This window comes from Oncorhynchus nerka, linkage group LG25, assembly GCF_034236695.1.
Source record: "Oncorhynchus nerka isolate Pitt River linkage group LG25, Oner_Uvic_2.0, whole genome shotgun sequence".
NCBI lineage: Eukaryota > Metazoa > Chordata > Actinopteri > Salmoniformes > Salmonidae > Oncorhynchus > Oncorhynchus nerka.
Genome location: NC_088420.1, coordinates 55,430,995 through 55,439,290, shown reverse-complemented (window position 1 = coordinate 55,439,290; position 8,296 = coordinate 55,430,995). Strand labels below are relative to the sequence as shown.

At 41.6% G+C, this 8,296-nt stretch overlaps 1 non-coding gene across 1 annotated transcript; it reads left to right on the top strand.

Moving 5' to 3' along the window:
- The first annotated feature begins 4,673 nt into the window (after nucleotides 1-4,673).
- trnav-aac (transfer RNA valine (anticodon AAC)) lies at nucleotides 4,674-4,746 on the top strand. The gene has a single exon. It is a non-coding gene; the product is annotated as a tRNA-Val (tRNA).
- The last annotated feature ends 3,550 nt before the right edge of the window (nucleotides 4,747-8,296 follow it).

The following is an 8,296-nucleotide window of genomic DNA, read 5'->3' as shown; positions in this document are numbered from 1 at the left end:
TGCTCAGCGCTGCAGAGTTAAAACGCTTTTGTCTGATCTGAACTATCGGATTGCAACCCCTGAGCACAGAATGGCGAATCAGCTCTGCCACGTCAATTTGTTAAAGCCCTATTATGCTCGTTTGTCTTCTGAATTGACTAAAGCAGAACTATGTGCTAAAACTGACGTGGTTAGTCCCTGTTCTTTTGGTGGAATCCGTTGTCAGCCACTTCACCTTCACATGCAGTGTTGGGCCCTGATGGTGGTATTTTTAATTCTGAGTCCCTTGCAAACTTGGAGAGTTTTTTGGGTCACCTGTCTGATTGTCAAGCAGAGTTAACTGATTTGATCACTGATTTTCAGTCTTGTTTTGCTGACACATAGATATGGTAGGAGAAAATCCAACCTTAATTTTATGAAATTTAGAGAGCCCATGCTCTTACAATGGAAAGCATAGGGGAATATCCAATTCCAGCTCCCATATTGCAATTCCCATGGCTTCCACAAGGTGTCAACAGTCTTTGTTCATGGTTTCAGGCTTTAACTTGAATAAGGAGTAATAAATATGAGTTTTAGTACACGACACCAGTTTGGAAATCTGAAATTGCTTTCCTATTGAACATACTACTTTCCGTATGAAATATTATAGTTTAATTACATTTTATGGTACCAGGGGTACCAGAGCACTAGGTAGAAACGTACTTTGACTTGTTGAAACAAAGTTTAGGTGTAGATTTTTGGATTCCTTTCTCTGCATGTTGAACGAGTGGATTACTCAAAACGATGGTGCCAACTAAATCAACTTTTTGGGATATGAATTAGGATTTTATCTAACAAAATGGCACTACATGTTATAGCTGGGACCCTTTCGTTGACAAATCAGAAGAAGATTTTCAAAAAGTTAATATTTAATGAAACCTATGATTGTGGGAAATGTTGATGTTGGGCGCTGTCCTCAAACAATCTTATGGCATGCTTTCGCTGTAAAGCCTACTGTAAATCAGACAGTGCAGTTAGATTAACAATAATTTAAGCTTTCAACCAATATAAGACACTTGTATGTACCTAAATGTTTAATATCCATAATTTTAAAGATTATTTATTTGAGCTGTGAGCCCTTCAGTGTCAGCGGAAGTTGTCCCTATAGCGGGACGCCTAGACTTAAAACTTCTTAAATACATGCTGGTTAATGATATCGCTGTACAATCATTCTCCAGTTGGGCCTCCCCGTGTCTCTTGGTGAGCAAGCCAGATGGTTCTTAGATTTTACACTGACAACCGGACTGATACCCACTCCCACGGATGGAAGATTGTGTTTACCAGGTTGGTGCTGCCCGATTTTTCAGCAAGTTTGATTTGCTGGCAGGTGCCTTTGCCATCAAGAGCTCGTGAAATATCTGCAATTATTATTTTTTCAGGTCTTTTCTCCTATACGGTCAGGAGTTTAAGCCTACGCAACGTTCCTGCTATGTTTCAGCGTCTAATGAATAGGGGGACCTCTGGCCTTCTAGATGAGGTGGTTGTTTTATAGTGACACTTGGGAGCGCGATCTGGTGCAGATACGGACTCTGTTTGAATGTTTGACTGAGTCTGTTTGAATGTTTGACTGAGGCCTGACTCACTGTGAACTTAGCCAACAGTGACCTACCTCGGCAGAGTGGTCGGGCAGGGTTGTGTTCTCCCGGTGCGGGCTAAAGTGGCCACTATATATCTGTTTCCACTGCCCACCACCAAGGAGCTGCAATGCTTCCTAGGTAAGGTTGGGTATTATCATGGGTTTTGCTTCAACTTCTCCACGGTTGTAGCACGTCTGACTGAGCTGTTGAAGAGGGCTGATTTAATCTGGTATTCCTGCTGTCAGAGTGCTTTTGAAAATGTGAAACTGCTTCTTAGTTCTGACCCCGTGTTGGCTGGCCCAAGATTGGAACTCCCTTCAGCCTATATGTGGATGCCAGCAACTTAGGGGCAGGTGTAGTGTTGCTTAAAGTAGATGGGGGTGTTGAACATCCTGTTAGTTATTTCTCCCGAAAGTTTAACAGCTATCAGTTGATTTATTCAGTGGGGGAGAAAGAGGCCCTTGCTTTAATCTGGGCATTGAAGCATATTGAGGTATGTGTGTGGTCCCTATTGTGGTTTACACTGACCACAACCAACTCCTGCACACCATGCTTTGCCTAAAAAGCAGGATTATGCACTGATGTTTGTTCCTGCAGGCGTTTGGATGTACGACATGTAAAAAGTGTGGATAATGTGCTTTAACGTGCACCGATTTCGTCGATCTTCGGACTCCTTCGTTGTTTGTTTTTATTTTCGGTTGGTGGTTTTCCAGGGTTTATTTTGTCCCTCCTGTTGCTCTGGCTTCTGCTCTCCTGTCACTTGGTCTCCATTTCTTTCTCTGAAATTGTTGCTTCCAGGTACCGTGGTTTCTGAGGTTCAGGTCTTTGTTAGTTCCTGCTTTTCATAGGAGTGGGTGTTATACTAGCCCTAGGTTTACCTGCCTCCTCCTCTGTGTTTATATTTGCAGATTGGGGACAGGTGGATCTGATTGGGTCGTTAAGGTGACAAGTTGCACCTGGGTTTGGGATAAACTAGGTGATAAAAGGTCCTGGTGCCCAGTCCTGCCTCTCTCTCTCGCTCCACAAGCACCATTTTGTTTTGTGATCTGGTTTATTTGTTTTTGATTAGATGCACCTTTAACACTTAAACACATTTTAAATTCATCCATGCATCTCCATTACATCCCTCACATGCCTACTTTCACACTTCACAAGTTATTTTCTTGTTCAAATCTAGGCTAAGCGCTATGCCTCCCCTCAGCAGTCATATGTCGAACAACATCCCTTATTGTACAAGTAATATCCATAATATCCCTCCCAGGAACGCTGTACGTCTGACTCAGATATGATACTCCCCATCACTTTATTAACACGGTTAGCGAAAACCCTTGCCAAAATCTTATCAGTATTCCGTGAACTTAAAGGCCTCAAATTTTCCAGCTTCTCCCTGCTCCATTGGTTTTATAATATTTAACAATCCTGTGGACAATGATTCTGGAACTATCTGTGCCTGTTCCATGTACACGTCCAACAATACAGGTGCTAAAATATCCACAAATTGATGATTAAACTCACTTTTCTGTTCCCAGACTTTTTTTCCTATTACTGGCCAAGATGTCCTCCAATATCTCCTTAACCGTCATATCTTTGCCATACATTTTTCGTTCAGCATCAGGTAATTTAGCATCAATAAAACCTTTTCACTAAAGCCTTGATCGCCACCCCCCCCCCCCCATTCAGCAGCCTGAGCTTCCATAAAGCCTGCCACATCATAACCCTCCACCCTATCAACTTTTTCCAGCTCAATGTCAATTTGTTTATTCAAAGCTATCCGCTCCCTCTTTAAAATAAAATTCCTCCGTCTTGCATCGTCAACACTCAACCCTCTAATCTTCTCTTTTAGACCATCCCACCACAATCCAATATTAACACATTTAAAACCACTCAACATTTCTGTTTAATACAATCGGTAATCATATCAATATATTTTTCTTCTTTTAGTAGCTCAGCATTCAAACACCATACACCATCCCCTCTAGTAGGCACACTATGACCCAGCAGGAGCCCAAGAGCGGCATAATCACATAAAACATTTAAATGATACCTAATCTTGTGAACATATTGCACCACATTTACAGCCGCTGAACAATAATCAATGCAGCTTTGCCTGAGACCTTTTTAAAACAACCTGCCTCCTTGAGAAAGCTCTCTCACCTGGATGCATACCCCGACATACATCACTCAACGATCCTTCATTACCCCCAGAAAGTATAGCCTAGACAGATCAGAGCACAACAATGCACTCCTTGACGTTTCCAGTTTAGTCAAACGAACGTTAAAATCCCCCAACCAATATACAGTTACCCACACAATGTCATGTAGCGCACTCATTTTGGAAGGTATCATTCTGAAACTTTGCACAAGTACTGTTGCCCTCTTGTATTAGTCACTGAAATTGTCCGCATCATCCTATCTGAATGTTTGTTTTATCTTGTTCATTTTAAAGATGATACAAACAAAAAAACGTATGTTTTTTTTTCATTGTTTTATCTAAACCAGATCTATTGTGTTATATTCTCCTACATTCAATTCACATGTACACAAACTTCAGAGTGTTTTCTTTCAAATGGTACCAAGAATATGCATATCCTTGGTTCTGTGCCTGAGCTACAGGCTATTAGATTTGAGTATGTCTTCAGGCGTAAATTGCACAAAGTAGGGGGGAGCTGTAAGAGGTTTTAACAAGCGAAAGGTCCCTTGTTCGAAACGGCGCTGAAACAGTGCTATTACTCTACTCACAAGCAAAAATGACCATAGTTGTAATATAGTTTTTTTCTTCATAAATGCCACATTTTCGAAATTTGAATTCATGCAATGAAAATCTGTAAAATTCAGTTGACTCCTTGCTGACAATTCAAGCAGCAGTTTCTGTAGTTCAGTGGTTATCACGTGCGCTTAACATGCGAACGTTCCCCGGTTTCATCCTGTTTGGAAACAGCGCTCATTGACACATGCAATACTTTCCATAATTGTAACAGAGAATTATTTTTGTCATAAATGCCTTACTTTGGAAATTCGAAGTCATGCAATGAATATCAGTCAAATTCGGTTTACTCCTTGCTGACAGTTCTTGCAGCAGTTTTTGTAGTGTAGAGGTTATCACATTTGCTTAACACGCGAAAGGCCCCCGGTTCGAAACCGGGCAGAAACAGTGCTGTTACTCACAAGAATATATTACCATGGTTGTAATAGAGATTTTTTTTCCCTAAATGCCTTATTTTCGAAATTTGAATTCATGCGATGAAAATCTGTAAAATACATTGTACTCCTTGCTGGCAATTCAATCAGCAGTTTCTGTAGTGTAGTAGTTATCACGTTCGCTTAACTTCTTGGATATAGGGGGCGCTATTTTAATTTTTGGATGAAAAACGTTCCCATTTTAAACAAGATATTTGGTCACAAAAAGATGCTTGACTATGCATATAATTGACAGCTTTGGAAAGAAAACACCCTGGCGTTTCCAAAACTGCAAAGATATTGTCTGTGAGTACCACAGAACTTATGTTACAGAAAAAACCCAGATAAAAATACAATCAGGAAGTGCCGCATTTTTTGAAACCGCCTCATGGCAATGACTCCTTATATGGCTGTGGAGGAGCTAGGAGTCAGCTTACCTTTCCCACGTTTTCCCCAAGGTGTCTGCAGCATTGTGACGTATTTGTAGGCATATCATTGGAAGATTGACCATAAGAGACTACATTTTTTATTTATTTATTTCACCTTTATTTAACCAGGTAAGCAAGTTGAGAACAAGTTCTCATTTACAATTGCGACCTGGCCAAGATAAAGCAAAGCAGTTCGACACATACAACGACACAGAGTTACACATGGAGTAAAACAAACATACAGTCAATAATACAGTAAAAAAAAACAAGTCTATATACAATGTGAGCAAATTAGGTGAGAAGGGAGGTAAAGGCAAAAAAGGCCATGGTGGCAAAGTAAATACAATATAGCAAGTAAAACACTGGAATGGTAGTTTTGCAATGGAAGAATGTGCAAAGTAGAAATAAAAATAATGGGGTGCAAAGGAGCAAAATAAATAAATAAATTAAATACAGTTGGGAAAGAGGTAGTTGTTTGGGCTAAATTATAGGTGGGCTATGTACAGGTGCAGTAATCTGTAAGATGCTCTGACAGTTGGTGCTTAAAGCTAGTGAGGGAGATAAGTGTTTCCAATTTAAGAGATTTTTGTAGTTCGTTCCAGTCATTGGCAGCAGAGAACTGGAAGGAGAGGCGGCCAAAGAAAGAATTGGTTTTGGGGGTGACTAGAGAGATATACCTGCTGGAGCGTGTGCTACAGGTGGGAGATGCTATGGTGACCAGCGAGCTGAGATAAGGGGGACTTTACCTAGCAGGGTCTTGTAGATGACATGGAGCCAGTGGGTTTGGCGACGAGTATGAAGCGAGGGCCAGCCAACGAGAGCGTACAGGTCGCAATGGTGGGTAGTATATGGGGGATTTGGTGACAAAACGGATTGCACTGTGATAGACTGCATCCAATTTGTTGAGTAGGGTATTGGAGGCTATTTTGTAAATGACATCGCCAAAGTCGAGGATTGGTAGGATGGTCAATTTTACAAGGGTATGTTTGGCAGCATGAGTGAAGGATGCTTTGTTGCGAAATAGGAAGCCAATTCTAGATTTAACTTTGGATTGGAGATGTTTGATATGGGTCTGGAAGGAGAGTTTACAGTCTAACCAGACACCTAAGTATTTGTAGTTGTCCACGTATTCTAAGTCAGAGCCGTCCAGAGTAGTGATGTTGGACAGGCAGGTAGGTGCAGGTAGCGATCGGTTGAAGAGCATGCATTTAGTTTTACTTGTATTTAAGAGCAATTGGAGGCCACGGAAGGAGAGTTGTATGGCATTGAAGCTTGCCTGGAGGGTTGTTAACACAGTGTCCAAAGAAGGGCCGGAAGTATACAGAATGGTGTCGTCTGCGTAGAGGTGGATCAGAGACTCACCAGCAGCAAGAGCGACCTCATTGATGTATACAGAGAAGAGAATCGGTCCAAGAATTGAACCCTGTGGCACCCCCATAGAGACTGCCAGAGGTCCGGACAGCAGACCCTCCGATTTGACACACTGAACTCTATCAGAGAAGTAGTTGGTGAACCAGGCGAGGCAATCATTTGAGAAACCAAGGCTGTCGAGTCTGCCGATGAGGATGCGGTGGTTGACAGAGTCGAAAGCCTTGGCCAGATCAATGAATACGGCTGCACAGTAATGTTTCTTATCGATGGCGGTTAAGATATCGTTTAGGACCTTGAGCGTGGCTGAGGTGCACCCATGACCAGCTCTGAAACCAGATTGCATAGCAGAGAAGGTATGGTGAGATTCGAAATGGTCGGTAATCTGTTTGTTGACTTGGCTTTCAAGACCTTAGAAAGGCATGGTAGGATAGATATAGGTCTGTAACAGTTTGGGTCAAGAGTGTCCCCCCTTTGAAGAGGGGATGACCGCAGCTGCTTTCCAATCTTTGGGAATCTCAGATGACACGAAAGAGAGGTTGAACAGGCTAGTAATAGGGGTGGCAACAATTTCGGCAGATAATTTTAGAAAGAAAGGGTCCAGATTGTCTAGCCCGGCTGATTTGTAGGGGTCCAGATTTTTCAGCTCTTTCAGAACTTCAGCTGAATGGATTTGGGAGAAGGAGAAATGGGGAAGGCTTGGGCGAGTTGCTGTTGGGGGTGCAGTGCTGTTGACCGGGGTAGGAGTTGCCAGGTGGAAAGCATGGCCAGCCGTAGAAAAATGCTTATTGAAATTCTCAATTATGGTGGATTTATCAGTGGTGACAGTGTTTCCTATCTTCAGTGCAGTGGGCAGCTGGGAGGAGGTGTTCTTATTCTCCATGGACTTTACAGTGTCCCAGAACTTTTTTGAGTTAGTGTTGCAGGAAGCAAATTTCTGCTTGAAAAAGCTAGCCTTGGCTTTTCTAACTGCCTGTGTATAACGGTTTCTAGCTTCCCTGAACAGCTGCATATCACGGGGGCTGTTCGATGCTAATGCAGAACGCCATAGGATGTTTTACCAGGTGGTCCCTTGGTGTCCTCCGTTGCAATTATTGCGTAATCTCCAGCTGCAGTATTTTTCCGTTTGCCTCAGATGAGAATCCAGCTGCCACGAATGATTTTTCATCGAATAGAATTGTGAAAAACACCTTGAGGATTGATTCTAAACAAAGTTTGCCATGTTTCTGTCGATATTATGGAGATAATTTTGAAAAAAAGTTTGGCGTTGTGTTAACTGCATTTTCGTTTTTTTTTCTTAGCCAAACGTGATGAACAAAACGGAGCGATTTCTCTTACACAAATAATATTTTGGGAAAAAATGAACATTTGCTATCTAACTGACAGTCTCGTCATTGAAAACATCCGAAGTTCTTCAAAGATAAATGATTTTATTTGAATGCTTTTCTTGTTTTTGTGAAAATGTTGCCTGCTGAATGCTAGGCTTAATGCTATGCTAGGCTATCAATACTCTTACACAAATGCTTGTGTAGCTTTGGTTAAAGCATATTTTGAAAATCTGAGATGACAGTGTTGTTAACAAAAGGCTAAGCTTGTGTTTCAATATATTTATTTAATTTCATTTGCGATTTTCATGAATAGGAAACGTTGCGTTATGGTAATGAGCTTGAGGCTATGAATACGCTCCCGATACGGGATTGCTCGACGCTAGAGGTTAAGAACAATGAA